Here is a 19,951-nt window from a genome sequence, read left to right as displayed (position 1 = left end):
CAATAGTGCTAATAAAATAGCAGACGTGCACGGGGTACTGAAATACAGGTAGTAGCGCCCTTTTGTCTTTTTTGCTCACATGAATGTAGGCATCCATTAAGATGAACTGAGGAAGCTACTATTATTAACTTTACTGCCTCCATGCATGGAACTAAACTACAGAACGATATTTTCCTTCAATACAAACGAGTTCGGCCACATCTTAGCACACTAGAATTTAGCACAATCGTGTACCATGATGTCAAGCAATGTTGGTCTGTTTCTCCAGCCTGTACAAGTAGACAGGAATGACGAAACTTTCAGCATTTCCTCAAATGTTTAAGTATGTCATACAAAGCAAGGTGCAATTACTCGGAATGAACCAAATACCAATGCGCTGGCTGCAGAGCTGCCTTTTAGTGATCAAGAAGGATGCTGCACATGTAGCCATGAACCAAAATTGCAATATACCAATCCAGCTGGTCTTTCCTGCTGACACTACACGTCAAGATCTTCCATGCACCATTTTGAGCTCTAATTTGAAACTGGCACCCATGCCAGTACCCCCCCATGCAGATCAAGCTCATCCTATTCTTCACCAATACACTAAAATGGATAATGATGAACCAGGCTAAAAGTATAATAAAATAATCAAGTTCTTTATTCAAATCAGTTTCATTCAAGCAGATAAGCTTCAACATTGGTTATTTCCAACCAGTGACATACATCATAAAAATAAACACATCTGCAATCAAGTAACGCTACTGAAAATGTATATGATCTCATAATTTTAATATTTTTTTCAATGCTCCTGAAACGTGAAATGCCACATACACCAGTAAGTCTATGTAAGCATGTTGTGTTTGACAGCACAGCTTGCCAGCAAATGCATTAAAACTAACAATCTAGTCAACATTAAACATCTCGCCCCTAAATGCAAGGCGTGAAGTAAATGGTTGTGAAGGGCACATAAGCATAAGCCATCCATTTGGTTCTTTTGCTGGCTCTTTAATGCACTCGGCAGTATCTTCTCCACTGACAGCCCCTTTTTCATCCGATACTTGAGCAGCTTGCTCTTGGAGACTTGAAGGTTGTGTGCTTCCAGCTTCAATGCTACGGTCTCTGCTTTCATTGAAATTGGCATTGCTAAAGATCACCTCCTCTTCAGTAGAAGTAAGTTCAACTTCTTTCACTTCTGATTTCCAGCCTACATTTGCCTTCAAAGACACATTAGTTTGCGTATCAAAGTCTGAACTTGCACGTTTGACATGATCTGCCTCACTAGAGTTGTCACTGTCTGTACTGTGGTCATCCCACTTCGACGCTGTAGTGCCATCTTTTGTACCAGCAGACTCAACAGGATCTGACGCTGTTCCATCACCTGTTAAGTGCGAGGAAGGAGCACTTGCCTGAAGTCCTAGTTGGGACTGGTTGATGGGGCTTTGTGCACCAAAAGCGTCACCTTGAACATGTTCAACAATCTCTTCGTGGTCTTCATTTTCACTGCCGTTTTCAACATCAAAACTATGGCGCGAATTGTAGTCCTCCATTTCATCATCAAATTCGTTTTCATCTAATAAAATGCCTCCAGTGCTCTCTTCGAAAGCATTACTAACCTGAGCTTCCATTGAACCCTCATTTTCTGAAGACTGCGGCTGCAATTCGTTCTTTTCTTTGGACGAACTGGGATCCCCAGAAGAAATGGTGTGGGGGGGGGGGGGGGGGGGGGGAAGGATTGCAGACACGATTGGGATAACAGCTGGACAGATTAGCTACAGAAGCCCATCACCCAGACGTGCCTACGTGACGTTTCAGCTCCTGCAGATGTTAACTGTTATTGCACATTGCAGAAACAACACCCAGAACATAAAGCAACGCTTACTTATGGTAGGCTGCGTGGTAGACGAAGGCAGAATAAAGCAGAAGGGCGATTGTTAGTCGCAGTTTCCAAATCGGCTTATGGACCTTGCCGTCAGATCTCCAGAGAAGCTTACGCGCGGCAACTTCCTCTTCACAAGATCTAGGTTTCAGCTGTCGGTCAGTAGAACATTTCTGAGGTGGAGGCAGCCTCAAGCATTTTGGACCAGCAATAATGGAATTTTCAAGCAGGTTAGGAGCAAATGAGTTTTGGGGCACGTATATGCTTAAACGCATTTGATAATTACAGTTGTCTATCCAGGACAAAATCCCCAAATTGATTCCTTCTTATGCAACGTTCAATGTATTTCCGCCTACACACAAGACAGACGGCTACAACATGTAGAGATGGTTAAGACAGCACTGCAAACAGAATTATTGATTTCGCACTTCCTAATCGAACACCAAAGTTTACCAGAGTCCTTCAATGCATTGAAGGACTGGTTTTGCTGAAAGCTCACCTTTATTTACTGAAAATGTGGAGTCTGCCACTCTGCTGTACTCAAGCACCAGTACCACGTCTAGAGTTCATATCAATAAGTAGAATATCTGCCCTCTACCATATGCATTCCCGTTCCGATTTTACGCCTGTGCTGATAAAATTAACGAGCACTGGTCAGTATTGCTTTTAGGGAGTGTAGATGCCACTGAAAGGCAGCTAGCCTTTTCATCCAAACCTCCTGTCAACAGCTATTTATTTTAGCTTCAGCAATGCTGGAGCTGTCTTAAAATTTTGTCGATAGGCCCTGTACAGCTTTATAACACCCTTGGATATTTCCAGTGATTGGCGCACCACCCCATAATGCTTGAAGTATGCTTTTGTCTTGCACAGGCTCAACACCCTCAAATTGGCACAAGCTTGTCACTGAATAAGAGGCTCAGTGGTGAAGTACCTGCTTGTTCTTACAGCATGAGCATTAAAACTTCTGCAGTTTTTGCACCTGGATAAGTTTCAGAAATGGTTTGTAGTAGTTTACGCTATTACCTGATTCGCTTCTCTTCATCAGCAATTCGAAAGGCCGAGATGTGCTGTCACATGCACAGTGATGTTTTCACAATTACCTCCAATTGCTTGTGGGTCATAATGAATTTACTTGCAAATATTTAAGTTCAAAGCTTCCGTACCTTTCGGAAACATTGTATTCAGCCCAGTGGAAGGTGCGTTGCATATCTGCCGCCAATGCACTGCCATCATTCCCACGTTCACATAAATTTGATGCCTATAGCAATCAGTTCGGAGCAGTTTTGAAGCAGTATTCTGTTTTGGAGCAGAACGGAGCACGGAAAGCAGTTTGGGGCAGCACTTCTACCAGACGCTTTCAGCGCATGCTCCACGAACCTGCAGAGTCCCCATAATCACAGGACTGTGCATGTGGCAGCGTGCAAACACCTAAAATGCATGTCACAAAGCAGGAGACTGAATTTTTCAATTGCTGCAGCATCTACACTGACATTTCCAGCCTTTATGGCCCCCATACTGCACATCACCAATCTGTCCAATGCGCAGCGCTAACTCTTCACGCAGGCAAGGCTCCCAGCTGCAAACGTTGCACCACTCGCAATGCCACCAGTGCTGACTCTCCTTCCAATGCTTTGCTTTCCTACATGCTTTTCGAAACCAAAACAGAATTTTCACTAAGGGTCTATCAAGCACTAGCGATCCTAAGCACCTGCTCTTTATTTTTGGCAGCCATGTCAATTCATGGCAGCTATGCTGCCTGTTGACAACTTCACAACTGAGTGGAACCGTGTGAAGCAGTCATTGAATGGCGTCACATATGCCAAATGGGGGCAGAGGATTTATTGCGCAAGGCAAATTTAACGGTAGGACTTCTGGTATCTGGCACGGGCACCTGGTCCACCAAACTTCTTGGGCTCGCAGCGCCTTGGGTCGGCTACAAGCAAGGTGCGGTCATACTGGATCAGGGTGTCCTTGATCTCCTTCTTGGACTGCTCATCCACATCTGCAGGTTGTCATGAATAAAGAGAAAGATGCAAGCATGCTGTTATGACAGGCCGATCACAAACATACATTTCGCACATAGTCAAAATGAGCATAAACTCCACGCCTAATCACAACTGCTCCACTTCAGTGCAATGCATAGCACTGAAGGGACAAATTCAACAGGCCTGCAATTTACATCCAGACCAGTCGTCGTCCAACTGCTGCATCCACTGTTTGTGAAAACGAGGGTTTCTCCTTCAGCTGAGCTCATGCTGCCACATTAAACGAGATGGAACTGCATATAGTCTAGCCCGGTTATAACGAAGTCCGCTATTTCGTTGTATCTGGACTATATATAAAAAAAAGAGGCAAATTTGAGTAAATTGTTTCATCGTCGCTGGACAAAGTGGTCCAGCATTCCTTGAACAAGTTTTGCAAGTGCGGTCTTCAGGATCGCGGCCTCCATACCGTCCCAAAACCTCAATATATAGAACACAGATATATTGAATTATTGCATCTTGAGGTAACAGAGCGGAACACAGGACGGGGGCACAAGATTAGGGTGCACAAATGACAGGCTGGAAGAACACAAAAACAACGTTGAACAAAAAAGCAGGCATTTGGGGATCCATGTAAGAGACTGCGCGTCAAAAACTTGCTCCGTGCAATTCACACAATGTAAAGTGCTAGCAAAACAATGAGCCGCTGGTTCGCGAGATAATTGAAGCCGCTGAGATAGCTAGACTGCAGGAACGATGTGTAAGCAAACCGCCCTTCTGTTAACACAAAAAGAAATCGAACTGCTGAATGTGCAATCTTCTCCATGAGCGTTCAGAGAGTGCACCATGCTGTGTGCAAAAGAAGGTTATGCGGCACGTGTATTTATTTATCTATTATTATGTTTTATTTTGTTGTTTTTTACTATAACTATGCTGAAATGTGCAAGTCATTTGTACGCGATCTGTGGCGTTAGGGTATAAGAAGTTGAGGGTTTTCCAAAATAAACGTTGAAAGTCAGTGCTCGTTGTGTCGTCCTCTAATCTTGTGCTCCCAACCTGTGTTCCGCGCTGTTACCTCAAGATGCATAACCAACATGCTCAAGCTGCTATTCTAGTGAATTATTACGTATATCGAACATTTCCTATATCACGAGGAAAATCACATGCTTTAATTTTGTATTTCGAACGGGGCCGGATGTACAATGGATACAGTGGACTCCTCTTAAACGGTACTTGAAGGGGATTCAGAAAGTGTTCCATTTATCAGAAGTTTCATTTAAGCAAAGTACACATATTTCGTGATGCAAAACTTTATTCAAATTGTTCCAAGCCTTAATGTTGTGGGTGCAAAGAAAAAAATGAATCAATCTTAGTTTGCTTAACATTTTTCAATTGCTTTTTAACGAAGTAAGTGTGCATACTCGACAAGCTTGGCAGAAATTCCACACACCCCTCATGTTCAAAGTAGTGTTGCAGAAGTGCAACCGCATCTTTAGCTGCACTATCTGGCACTGCACTTAGCTCAGGGTCCTCACACTCGTCACTGGAGGAGGAGGACTGGTCGTCGGCTTGCACCTCGGCAATCATTTCTTGAAGACTTTCCTCACGACAGGTGCGCACGTGGGCATCCACAGCCTCGTAGTCCTGTCGCGAAAAAGGAGCACAGGGCACTACCTGCCTGAATCTCTTCATGAGGTAATGGTTCATGAGCTCTGAAGCCTGCATGGTGGAAGCACCTCTGCACTGTTGTCGCCTGCACTTGTTCCCAGGCACGGACCAAGATATGTATCGCCGACAGCAAGTCAATGCTGTAGTCCTTGCCACTGTCGGCACAAAGAAGCATGCGGTGGAGCAGCTGGCGGCGGTAATGCACCTTGATATTCTGTATTACCCCCTGATCCATAGGTTGTACCAATGCAGTCGCATTGGCAGGCAGAAACTCGAGGCTGATGGACTTCAGTCCTTCCACTTGCCCATGGGCAGGGCAATTATCGACAATGAAAACAACTTTCCTGCCTTGCTTAGTAAACCTTGCATCTTCCTCTTGCAGCCAGTTCTCAAATATTGCCATGGTCATCCACGCTTTACTATTGGCAGTGTACGTCACAGGAAGACTTCGCGTTCCTTTGAAGCAACGTGGGTGCTTTGCCTTCCTGACTACCAGCAGTTTCAGTTTTTCGTCCCCGCCATGTTCGCGCCCACGAGCACCGTAATGCGCTCCTTACTGCGCTTCCCACCAGTGCAGGCTTCGCCTTTGTAGGCCAGTGTCTTAGATGGAAGTGCTTTATAGAAAAGGCTCATCTCATCAATGTTGAACACGTCTCGTGGTTCATAGCTGCTTAAAATATCCTGCAGTGGCCCCTGTTGCCAGTCGGCGCACAAGTCTTTGTCCACGGAAGCACTTTCACCGGAGATTGTCTTGAAGACTAGGCCATGGCGTTTTTTAAAACGGCTGAGCCATCCATCGCTGGCGCTGAAGTTGTCGGCTCCTAGTTGCAAGGCTATCTCCCGCGCCTTTTGCTCCAGAATGGGACCGCTTATCGGAAAATTAGCGCTCCGCGCACGCTTAAACCATAAAAAGAGAACTTTTTCTAATTCCTCATGCGGCGTTGTCCTCATCCGCATTCGGCTTGAAGCAAAAGTCCCAGTCTTCACAGCTCCTTGTATAGTGGCCTTGTTCTTCAATATCCGCGACAGCGTTGACTTCGGGATGTCGAACTTCTTCGCAACTTCTGTTTTCGACAGGCCGCTTCGCTCAAGCTCCTGAAGAACTTGTAATTTCTTCTCAGCGAGAGCGCTTTGTGTGGTCGTTTCTGAACGTTCGCCATCACGACCAAGCATTGACCTCGCGTAGGCCTAACGCAGAGCACCGGGACAACACGCGACACGACGATCCGGCACGGCGGCAACAACGATGGCTACTGGATTGGCTTGCCTCAGCTGTAGTTCTGGCTGTGAAGTATTTGTTCATGGTTGTGAGATTACCGTTGCCATGTGCGAGAACATATTTGCTGGTCAGATTCCGAATGTTCAGCTTTTGTGCCGTTTAACCGAGGGTAACAAATAAGCGGTGTTTCAATTAACCGAATAATTTTACTGTGTTGGTATAGGAATCCAACCAAATAACGCTACTTAATTCCATTTATCCGAAATTTTCATTCAACCGAGTTTCGTTTATTGGGCGTCCACTGTATATCAAACTCCACCACCCCAGACCACGTGCGCTCTGTTGACAGGAGGCGGGCTTTCCCGCAACACCCTCGAAAAGATAGTGGCGGCGCCAGTCTTTGTTATCGTGCGTTCGTGTGTGGTTTGTGTGATCGCTTATGCCTGGCTTAGGCCTGTCATACGTGGTTGGTATTCTGTTGTGATGGCTACAAACGCGAAGCAGAAGTCCCTGACATTTGCCGCGAAATTAGAAGTTATCCAGAATGGTGAAAAGAAATCAAGTGTTGCCGAAGCTTTCAACATACCAAGTAGCACTTTGAGGAAAAACAAGACTGACATAAAGGCCAAGGCAGAACAAAACCAACACTCAGGCGTGCGGCTGGTGCACAAAGCTGCCTTGAGAAAGACGTTGAGAAGGCGCTGCACAAATGGTTTATCGACACAAGGACCCGCAATATTCCTTTATTGGGACCGATGCTGCAACAGAAAGCTAAGGACTTTGCGTTCATTCTCGGCGCTGAGAACTTCAATGCCAGCAGTGCAGGAGTTAGCAGAAATTCGCAGAGAATCACAGCAGAAATTACTGCCAAGCGGCCAAACGAAGACGCTGCTGAGATTGATCCAACAAGCGCTGACAGTGCGCCTCTCCCGACTGCCACTGAGGCTGTAGCTGCGTTGGCCCTTGTATGGCGCCACTGCGGCACAATAGAAGGCACCGGACTATCGCTGATTGATCGTCTAGACTATGTTGAGCAGGCCATGGTGAAGCACGCGGTTTCCAACTTGAAGCAGGCTACGATGCTACAGTACTTTCAGCCAAATAAATAAAATACTTTGTTAAAAGCTTCAAGTGAGTATTGCGCCCCGATTGGTTCATTGATTGATTTGTACTAGTTTTCTACACGATTTTATTTGTCGAATTCTGGCTATATCGAACTATTTTGCGATCACCGCGCTGTTCGATATATCGAGGTCCGACTGTACATCTGCAGTGTGTCAACTGCTGCGAAGGCCACTGCAGAGGGGCGCAACTAGCGTCGTCGCAGTCACTCTCAGAGGTACTCTCCGTCCCTTCCGTGACATTCCCGGCAACTTCGTCAATTGTGAAGTCCTGCGTGGCAACAAATTCATCGTCGGCCGAAATGAAGTCCATGTGAGACAGACCTGGAGGCACAAGGCCCAACTCTTTAGCAGACTCCCATAGCTGCTCTAAGCAGGCTGTCATGGTGGCACCATCAGCTGTTGCAGCGATGTCAACCGTGGCTGCTTCATCCTCTGCAGGCGCCGTGTTCGCGCTGCTGCTCATTTTCCGACTGGAAGTCATCATGACCAAGAGCGAAGCCCAAATCCTTAGCCTTCACTAGCATGATGGGTCCACTGAGCGGGGATGTTCTTTGATCGGGTATCTATGAACCACCTGTAAAGTGCGGCTTCTACGTCGTATGTGGCACACCGAATCCTCTTTCGGTCCCCGCTGCCAATGTCGCCATCGAGAATGGCGTCAATCTTGCTGCCGTTCTTGATTATCGTAGTGTGTGCGCTGTGCAATTCCATACTTCCGAGCGATATCACTCTTCTTCACGTTTCGGCGCACTTCATCCAGAATGGTAAGCCTAGTCTTCAATGACAACACTTTTCTCTTTCCCGTTTTGGTGGGGCTCACGAGATTCGACATTGCCGAGAAATCGAAGGGTCAGGTCCGAGAAATGGAATAACTGAGTAGGTCCGTTGTCAAAAAATTGCCCAGGCGCAGTCGGGGGTCACGAGATATCAAAGGTGAGAAGCGGAACAAGGCTGGAAGGCGTAATGGCCTCAGAGAGGGAATGCATACAAAGATCCACGAAAGCGGAGGAAACGCTCCCGCGACGCTTCCTCCCAGACTCTCTCTCCCGCGCCCAGAACCGAGAAGAGAGAAGCCCCAGACAGAGAAATTCAAGAACTGCAATTGGCCAAGTCTACCACTGCTCCTTGACGTAACTGAGAATTTCCTTTTATTTTCTTACTTTTGTTACCTCCCGCGCAACCGGCTCAACGAGACGCCACATCACAAAGACGACATGTCAAGCGATGCACTGAAGCAACCTTTCTATTTGCGGGAAAGCAGACGACACTGTGGATGCGGACGTCAGCCAAATTTTGTCCTTAATTTTGCACAAAAATTTGCCTGAGGGCGTAAAAATCTCCCTCCCGATGGATACATTATTTTCCATTTGGTACAAAATCACTTCGCTATATCCACTGACGTGCCTTTATTTACTTCGTTAAACTGGACCCAAATTGTATTAAAAATGCAAAAATGGAAATTGGAACTTCTTTCGTTATAACCGCTATTTCGCTACAAGTGGCTTCGCTATAACCGGGCTGACTGTACGCTCACCCTGCACACCCTAAGGATTTGTACGATTCAAGTGCAACAGTTATATTCCGCACGAAAGCGCAGCAGCATTATGCATGAAAAAAAGAGTTATATGAAGTGATTCGTGCAATTTGCAGGTGACCAATCGAGGCAGCACATCCGAACCCAAAATATGTCATTCAGAGCCACAGCTTCAATGCAAACCGTTGCAACACTAACTCTGCTTTGTCACAATGATTAGGTCCCAGATACTGCTGAATAACCACTAGTCCAGACCAACGATGCTCAAAGAACTGCAAATATTTTTATGATCTTTACTTCCATTTAATATAATCGGTTTCAGTGCTTGCACGATAGAAGCCAATGGGCCTGTATATGCACATATTCAAACATGAGCTTAAATCATGACCAGCAAAATGACAAATTTTCTGAATTGAGCATCCTTGAAATGCACTAAAAGCTTAGGCAGCCAGTCAACTTTCACAGCTCAGTTTCTAATACGGAAGATGCAATTTTTATTATATAATAAAATACTAGGATCCAAGTGGCAAATGCCCTTCAAAGGAGGCCAATGGTGTTAAGCAAATGTCCCTTTTCCCCTGGGCAGCCCTCTATGATACCATGCTAAGCCAGTCTGATACAGCTCAATAAAACATGGCAGGTGCCTCTTAACCTTCAATCAATAACATCAGCCAATTTTCATGACACTACAGTTAATCCAATTAAGCTGTGGTGAACCCACCACTTTCATCTGCCACACCCTGCATTGTTATACCAGCAGGATACAACATCATTAGAGTTAGTTTATGCCAGTGGCTGGAGGGCTGCCTTTGAGAGCAAATGCAAAGAGTACAGTCGCTGACCGATCTTTCAGACTCTGATAGACCCGGGAAATCAGAGCAATCGAACAGTAAAAAATCTGTGAACATAAAAAAAAATGCTTTTCTGCGATAAATCAGCTTTACAAACCAGGACCTTCACCGCTCCCGATGTTTTGTTAACTAATATGTTGATAATAGAGAGTTAAAGCATGGCACAAACTGCTACTGCATTGTGCTTCAGCGTGCCGCCCATGCGCACGCAACAGCTTGATCCGATACGGCAGCCGCCGTCACCAGTGTGTACAGAACACCGGGAAGCTTGCAAAGCGTTTAAGGCGGTCACCACACACACAGTAGTGCCCCGCAGCAGAAGTGGATTGTGCTAACCTACAACCACTACAATCCACCAGTTAGAACATCTCAGCCAGTCATGCCACTGTTATGTCCATTTCACGACATTGACGCTGCAGGTCACGCTCATGACGCAAACGAATTACACGCGGCGCGCGAAGCAACATTCAGTTGGTAGCAAAGACCCCGAGATGGAACTCGCAAGAAAAAAGCCAGAGTAATGAGAGCCTCAATGAATGCACTGACCCCCACTTTACCCCACGGGCATCATCCGCACAATCTGTGGCGGACAGTGCTCACATTTCATTTTCAGTCCGGTTGTGCACTCTTTGTAGACTACAGCAATGACAACGACGAGCGTTACTGCGCTGCCTCAAATGGCAACGATGAGCAAAGAGCTAAGCTAGTCCGTCCGAATGACCCTGCTCAGCCTAACTTTCACGGCCATGCAAAACCAGTTATTTACAACCTCATGTCTATGTCATGCCGAAAAAACAATCTCCACAGTATTCCTGCAACCAAATTCGGTCGAAAAAAAAAAAAAAAAAAAAAAAAAAAGGAAAAAAAAAAAAGCTTTTGGACACCATAGAGTCCCAAATATTGGTCGCGAAAATTTACATTTTCCCATGGGGCACGGGGAGGTTCCTGAATGAAGTCAAAAATATTGCACAAGTCTAAATTATTGGAGTCTGAAAAATCAATCTGCTACCATAAATGTTTGGATCAGCAACGACAGCATCATAAAATATGGAAGAAAACTTACATTTCTGGTAGTAGGCAACCAGGGCCTTCGAAATGGCTTGCCGGATGGCTGTGCAAAGCAAAGTCAATGAACATTTAGAGCTGTTGCAACATTTCATATCTATAGGCAGCACTTTCAGTTTAACACTTTCCTGCCACACGCCTATTCCCATCAATAGGCAACAATAAAATATTTCAGTCGTATTTTCCCACTTCCAGAGCACCCCTGAAGAGCTAGAGGCCATCCACTGGGTAAAAGGGGAACCACAAAGTAACCCAATTATGATACCAGATATAATGGCACATCACTTGTAACGATCAAATTTCTTGCATTTATCAATTTCCTCATGGTCTGCATGTAAAAATAAATCATATATAACAATACGATTATTAGCAACACACAGGATAAAACGAAAGCTTCCTGCCAGCCCGGAAGAGGTTTACCACAAAAAATTTGCCTGAATGTTTGATAAAAAAATAAAACATGAGCAGAGTGACATAAAAACTTGGCATAAATGGTGCAAATGGACCAGTGTAGAGAAATCATCAACGGGGCGTTGCGTGTGGCCTTAGGAAATGAGCACTATTACAATCACAAATACTGGAGGGATGAGGGGAAGCTTTGCTTAGCTGCCACTGCGCAAAGGGTGCGGCCGCCTAAGGAAGCGATCCCAACTCGCCATTGCTTTCTACAAACCGCATTTGTTACTAAATCTCTTCCCTGCTTAGACCAACGCAAATAAAACTGAATTCTATGAGAGATAAAAACACAAATAGCAATGCATACTGCCTATAAATGCTTATCTACGCTACTATGCAGTGAAAGTCTCAATTTCAAATGCCTTTGTGCCTCACTCGGTAGCTAAATTTCTTAAAAACCGGGCAGTTCGGATCATGCTTTCCCAGATGTTTTTCTTTTTTCCAGAGTTCCTGAAAAAATATATCGACGAGGTTTTACTGTATTCACCACCCATCCCCACCAACCCTTGCCAGTTCAGATACAGTGATAACCGGTTAAAACGAGCATACATTCAGGTTTTCTCTATATCGCTATAAGTGGACTGCACTATATTCTATAAGATTCGCTTTTCCAATGCGTGGCGTCATTTAAAAACCCTACGGAGTCAAACCAAGTGACACAGTGTATTGTTTACATCAGTTGTTCTCAACCATGTGTGTGTATGGGACCACTTGAAACTGGGGGAGGGGTATCTTGCTCAGAGCAGGTCGTGGAATTGGGATTGCGTCAAGGCTAAACTGCCCTCTTAAAAACATGCACCACGGCCGACAGAGGCGACTACGTAAGCTACTAGAATGGATTAGACTCCTCCCAACATCGTGCCGCTTACTCGTCGGACAACTTAGACATTTTGCATTGCAGCCCCGTGCAGCAGTGCCCTGGAAACTGTCTGGTCAGGATAGAGCTATCCCGCAACCTTTTTCTGTGTGTGTGTGTGTGTGTGCGGATTTCGTGTACTTTAAAAATCACTTGGCGAAGCCCCATTTGAGAAACACTGGTTTACATTATGGCATCTGCATAACGTGCTGCTGCCCCATTGCCCTGCCAACTATTCACTAGGGGTCACATTTTCTCACATAACCAAAAAATTTTGCACACGAAAGGTTGACACTTACTGATGTAATGCAGACAGTTCAACTGCAGAAAATGTTTAAATAATTTTTGCCCTACCTGCGTAAAAAAATTTGTAATTTTTCTTTTCATATCGTCTTGAATAAATATGGTTTTTGACAAACTCTTATTAAAAGCAAATTTCGCTTTTAAAACATGATGCCATGAACTTCAGCATTAAAAACCTCTGTTAAACTGAAAAGCTCCAATCCACAGTCAGACGCCAGGGCTAGTCTCTATCATCTGTCGGCTACACCTTGTCACTTTTCCTCTCATCACTTGTACAGCAATACAAGTTCAATTTTTACTTATCCTGAGCGCTTATGAATCAAGCTTGCTTCAATTCCAATGATCTAAGGCCAATGATACACTACATTTTGAACAGTCTACTCGGGGTATATGCAAAGTTACAAGAGGATCCTGACATACCAGCTTCATTTAATTAGAAAATAAGAGAAAGAAAAGAAAACAGAAGGGCTTTGAAAATGCTCAACAAAAATTGCACAGACAGACTTGCCTGCAATCACTCTTAAACAAGACGTGAGCTAGCACAGGTAAATGGGAAATATCCGTGGACACTGTCACATACAAATCTACCATTAAATCCAGCTTACCGTAGATCTGGGCAACGTTACCACCGCCCTTGACACGGATCCTTATGTCCACACCAGCGAAGCGCTCCTTGCCCAAAAGCAGAATGGGCTCAAGCAACTGCACAGAAATAAAGCATGGGTCACACAACTAATTCTCAACTGTAGTCATTAAAGGGTTGCTAAAGCAAAGCTGCCAGTGTCTGCAGGTCAAGGTGCACATGATGAAAAATGGAGTGCTCAGCGTTTTAACGTACAGCTTTGGAATTAAATTATAGTAGCTCTCTAGCAGTTCTTCGCTCGTGTGCACAGTGTCTGCCCATTTAATTACCATTCCTTATAGCACATAGCCCCAAGTTACCATGCAATCCAGCTACCAGTCATAAGAGACTACCAAATCAGATAAGCCCCATTTTAACCAAGCCAAATGAATGTGCACACATGGCCTAAAAGTAGTGTGCCCGACTCTGGCTCCAAAAGCCCCAAAGTTGATTCTTACATCCCCGCTGCCTTTCCCACCTCAAATGTGCAAAATAAATCGACAGTTCCTCCCAACCTCTCAACTGCGTGACAGCAAAGCTTAGATGGAAACATAAAACTTTCAGCAAAGTTTGTCATCTGTCAGATTTGCATACTTAGCATCTTGGGTTTTGTAAATAGCTTTGTATTAGTTTATGCGTATATTGTTACATCATACAACAGACAGAGGAATCAGTGTTCATATATTTCACCTGCCAGCTGATTTTCCGGAAAAAGGGGCCTTTAATAATATCGTGTTAAATGTAAGTTCGAAATGTCACGTGAGCAGTAAGACGAAAGACGCCTAGAGCAGTAGCTGCCAATTTGAGAGGCATCTAGCACAGTCCATTAAGATAAACAAAACGACAAAATAGACAGAGCTACACTTCCAACGACGTGTATAGGGCAAAACGCTTGCGCCTAACAGTTTTACATTTAGTGAAATTCAGCTCGAAGAAAGCGTACCTCGCGGAGTGACGCTAACCGCAATAAGAACGAAGTGACGCACAACACTCCACGGACTTACCCCTGTCAAAAAACGACCAGTGCATCAGAAATACAACATCTGTTCCAACACGCAAGCCCGTTACATACTATGAATGAAACCGCTACTCTTGTCAAATGAACAGGCAAGCGAGTATGAGTGCACCTACAGATGTCCAAGCAAAATAACTTAAATTCCAATGATCTCATTTATACGTGCGTCTAAAACGTGCTTCGAGGCATTCCCAATCGCAAGCGCTACCAATCGGACAATTACCTTGTAGCGCAGTGTCAAGGGCTCGATGTTCTCCAGTGGCCGGCCGTTCACTTTGAGCAGCCCATTGCCGCGCTTGCATATGCCACTGCAGTGGCAGTTTTCTGAAAGCATATGCAAAGTTAATGGCTGTGTAATATCAATGAGGACACAGTACTACAAGGTTATCTCGGGCGTCACCGCATGCTATCACAAACTTCATTTGCTGTAAACACGTGTAGCAGAGCAGACATTCCAACATATTCATGCAAATATGATGAAACCACGCAGTAGTGTTCAATACGCAACTGAAGCTCCACAAATGGCTCTACATTTTTGCCATCGCATACATGGCGCGACTAGCTAAAGTAGGCGAAAGGCTAACAGAGGTTTATAATAAATTTTCCCGGCACGATTGGGAGTTAGGCCTACACACTCACCTTCCTCCCGAAGACTTGAACAGATTGTATAGCTTCCTTCGTGGTCCTAAAAGAAAAAATTAGGGCATTGAGAATTCGTCTACGGAACCATCAAAGACATGCACAGCTTTATTAAGGGAATAAAAGTACTCACGCTGCCATTTTGTGAGCAAGCCGACCTAAACGTGGTCAAACCGTCAAACCACCAAGGAACGAAATAAAAAGGATGGTGGCACGCTCTCGCGGCGATCTCGTGGAATCTCGTCTCGACTTCAGCCGAGTGACAAGCTGATCCACAGCCTGGCGCTAACCAACCTATGTCCAGCATCCATAGTTTCTAAAGTACGTTTTGATATTTGCTTTAAAAATTCAAAGGAGAGTAGTTAGGAATATGTAGCTCTCGTACTTAACGTTCTCAACTTTGAAACCTTAGCTACATAGTTTCTGTGAATTCCGTCAGGGGGTCTACCATGTGCGTCGCGCGGAACTTAAATGGTCGAAATGCTACGCAAGATCAATCTCTAAAATACACAACCTCTAACACAAGTTCCTAACCTCGAGCAATGGGAGGCCATGTTGGTCAGCTCAGACCTGGGAGTTCAAACACGGGTCACTGATTGGGCTACTCAGGTCGCTGTCAGCCGTGGACTGATAGCCACCTAGAACAGACCATCTGCATCGTGCCTTTTCTGACGAAATAAATGTTACAATCGAGAATTTGTCAGCCGAGCAGGGGACGCGGCAGTCGCTGAGAGCTTCTCGAAGGACGGCATAGCATCACCTCACGATATTGCTATTCATGTTAAACTTGAAAGGAGGATATTCCCCACTTTAGACAAAGCCTTAGATAAGGAGCAGGAGACCACCTGGAGGAGACTCCAGACGCGATCCTTCAAGACTCCTTACCTGTTGTCAGAATTCTACTCCAGTGATTACGACCCGGTTGACGACTGGGCACGTTGGTATGGGTTCATACTTAACCAGCCAAAAGACGAGACACAGCAAAGAGGAGGACAGGACCCAGCCTTGTCCTGTCCTCCTCTTTGCTGTGTCTCGTCTTTTGGCTGGTTAATTACGACCCGGATTGTATACTATGTGGTGAAATAGCCACTTATGGTCACATATTGTGGAAATGTAAAGAGGAGCCGCACCGGAAACTCAATACATGTACCTACTCTCATAATACACCTACCTACTCTCGAGCAATGGGAGCTCAGACCTGGAAGTCCAAATCCGGGTGATTGAATAGGCTATTCAGGTCGCTGTCAGCCGTGGACTGATAGCCACCTAGCATGGATCATCTGCATTCTGCCTTCTCTGAGGAAATAAATGTTCTGCAATCAAACTGCCAGTTACGCACACAGTACTGGCCATAACATGGAGCACATCTCCACAATAAAAACTTTTGTCACGTGCAACCTAGCGAATATTAGACACTTTATATATATGTTAGCGCATGCCGTTGGTACGTTCTTGTATGAACCCAAGTAACCATCACATCTTTCCTACGAAATGAGAGAAAATTTCATGCACCTGAATCGTGCTCCATAATATTTTGGCAACACCTGTACGTGCCAGCTTTCTTTGCTGAAGAAGGTACACAAGTAACTTTCGTTGGTAGGCAGCAGCTCAAATGGGTACTGTAGACTGCAAGTACTGCTCCATAAAAAGATTTGATCTAATATTCATTTTCACTTTTTGAACAACACGAATTTAAAAGCCTTTCAGCAGGCCGAAAATACTGGGGTTCGATTTAAACCCTAGTAACAGGCAAAACTATCATGTTACATGTTGTGGTGCCCATTGCAAAACACTACCTCATAAGTAGCTCTTTTTTTTTTATGCAAAACGTTTCCATGCAATAGTGCTAATAAAATAGCAGACGTGCACGGGGTACTGAAATACAGGTAGTAGCGCCCTTTTGTCTTTTTTGCTCACATGAATGTAGGCATCCATTAAGATGAACTGAGGAAGCTACTATTATTAACTTTACTGCCTCCATGCATGGAACTAAACTACAGAACGATATTTTCCTTCAATACAAACGAGTTCGGCCACATCTTAGCACACTAGAATTTAGCACAATCGTGTACCATGATGTCAAGCAATGTTGGTCTGTTTCTCCAGCCTGTACAAGTAGACAGGAATGACGAAACTTTCAGCATTTCCTCAAATGTTTAAGTATGTCATACAAAGCAAGGTGCAATTACTCGGAATGAACCAAATACCAATGCGCTGGCTGCAGAGCTGCCTTTTAGTGATCAAGAAGGATGCTGCACATGTAGCCATGAACCAAAATTGCAATATACCAATCCAGCTGGTCTTTCCTGCTGACACTACACGTCAAGATCTTCCATGCACCATTTTGAGCTCTAATTTGAAACTGGCACCCATGCCAGTACCCCCCCATGCAGATCAAGCTCATCCTATTCTTCACCAATACACTAAAATGGATAATGATGAACCAGGCTAAAAGTATAATAAAATAATCAAGTTCTTTATTCAAATCAGTTTCATTCAAGCAGATAAGCTTCAACATTGGTTATTTCCAACCAGTGACATACATCATAAAAATAAACACATCTGCAATCAAGTAACGCTACTGAAAATGTATATGATCTCATAATTTTAATATTTTTTTCAATGCTCCTGAAACGTGAAATGCCACATACACCAGTAAGTCTATGTAAGCATGTTGTGTTTGACAGCACAGCTTGCCAGCAAATGCATTAAAACTAACAATCTAGTCAACATTAAACATCTCGCCCCTAAATGCAAGGCGTGAAGTAAATGGTTGTGAAGGGCACATAAGCATAAGCCATCCATTTGGTTCTTTTGCTGGCTCTTTAATGCACTCGGCAGTATCTTCTCCACTGACAGCCCCTTTTTCATCCGATACTTGAGCAGCTTGCTCTTGGAGACTTGAAGGTTGTGTGCTTCCAGCTTCAATGCTACGGTCTCTGCTTTCATTGAAATTGGCATTGCTAAAGATCACCTCCTCTTCAGTAGAAGTAAGTTCAACTTCTTTCACTTCTGATTTCCAGCCTACATTTGCCTTCAAAGACACATTAGTTTGCGTATCAAAGTCTGAACTTGCACGTTTGACATGATCTGCCTCACTAGAGTTGTCACTGTCTGTACTGTGGTCATCCCACTTCGACGCTGTAGTGCCATCTTTTGTACCAGCAGACTCAACAGGATCTGACGCTGTTCCATCACCTGTTAAGTGCGAGGAAGGAGCACTTGCCTGAAGTCCTAGTTGGGACTGGTTGATGGGGCTTTGTGCACCAAAAGCGTCACCTTGAACATGTTCAACAATCTCTTCGTGGTCTTCATTTTCACTGCCGTTTTCAACATCAAAACTATGGCGCGAATTGTAGTCCTCCATTTCATCATCAAATTCGTTTTCATCTAATAAAATGCCTCCAGTGCTCTCTTCGAAAGCATTACTAACCTGAGCTTCCATTGAACCCTCATTTTCTGAAGACTGCGGCTGCAATTCGTTCTTTTCTTTGGACGAACTGGGATCCCCAGAAGAAATGGTGTGGGGGGGGGGGGGGGGGGGGGGAAGGATTGCAGACACGATTGGGATAACAGCTGGACAGATTAGCTACAGAAGCCCATCACCCAGACGTGCCTACGTGACGTTTCAGCTCCTGCAGATGTTAACTGTTATTGCACATTGCAGAAACAACACCCAGAACATAAAGCAACGCTTACTTATGGTAGGCTGCGTGGTAGACGAAGGCAGAATAAAGCAGAAGGGCGATTGTTAGTCGCAGTTTCCAAATCGGCTTATGGACCTTGCCGTCAGATCTCCAGAGAAGCTTACGCGCGGCAACTTCCTCTTCACAAGATCTAGGTTTCAGCTGTCGGTCAGTAGAACATTTCTGAGGTGGAGGCAGCCTCAAGCATTTTGGACCAGCAATAATGGAATTTTCAAGCAGGTTAGGAGCAAATGAGTTTTGGGGCACGTATATGCTTAAACGCATTTGATAATTACAGTTGTCTATCCAGGACAAAATCCCCAAATTGATTCCTTCTTATGCAACGTTCAATGTATTTCCGCCTACACACAAGACAGACGGCTACAACATGTAGAGATGGTTAAGACAGCACTGCAAACAGAATTATTGATTTCGCACTTCCTAATCGAACACCAAAGTTTACCAGAGTCCTTCAATGCATTGAAGGACTGGTTTTGCTGAAAGCTCACCTTTATTTACTGAAAATGTGGAGTCTGCCACTCTGCTGTACTCAAGCACCAGTACCACGTCTAGAGTTCATATCAATAAGTAGAATATCTGCCCTCTACCATATGCATTCCCGTTCCGATTTTACGCCTGTGCTGATAAAATTAACGAGCACTGGTCAGTATTGCTTTTAGGGAGTGTAGATGCCACTGAAAGGCAGCTAGCCTTTTCATCCAAACCTCCTGTCAACAGCTATTTATTTTAGCTTCAGCAATGCTGGAGCTGTCTTAAAATTTTGTCGATAGGCCCTGTACAGCTTTATAACACCCTTGGATATTTCCAGTGATTGGCGCACCACCCCATAATGCTTGAAGTATGCTTTTGTCTTGCACAGGCTCAACACCCTCAAATTGGCACAAGCTTGTCACTGAATAAGAGGCTCAGTGGTGAAGTACCTGCTTGTTCTTACAGCATGAGCATTAAAACTTCTGCAGTTTTTGCACCTGGATAAGTTTCAGAAATGGTTTGTAGTAGTTTACGCTATTACCTGATTCGCTTCTCTTCATCAGCAATTCGAAAGGCCGAGA

General features: G+C 44.6%; 1 pseudogene across 1 annotated transcript; it reads right to left on the bottom strand.

Annotated features, from left to right (window-relative positions):
• Nucleotides 1-3,677: 3,677 nt before the first annotated feature.
• On the bottom strand, nt 3,678-15,462 carry LOC146191444 (small ribosomal subunit protein uS9-like; annotated as a pseudogene). Its single transcript, XR_014706648.1, has 6 exons — nt 15,326-15,462; nt 15,193-15,238; nt 14,777-14,877; nt 13,522-13,618; nt 11,300-11,347; nt 3,678-3,860 (listed from the first exon to the last, which is right to left on the bottom strand). The product of XR_014706648.1 is annotated as a small ribosomal subunit protein uS9-like (transcript).
• Nucleotides 15,463-19,951: the final 4,489 nt, after the last annotated feature.

This window comes from Amblyomma maculatum, chromosome 4 (genome assembly GCF_055883805.1).
Source record: "Amblyomma maculatum isolate TAMU_Amacu chromosome 4, ASM5588380v1, whole genome shotgun sequence".
NCBI classification, from domain to species: Eukaryota; Metazoa; Arthropoda; class Arachnida; order Ixodida; family Ixodidae; genus Amblyomma; species Amblyomma maculatum.
This window is presented reverse-complemented; position numbering and strand designations above follow the sequence as displayed.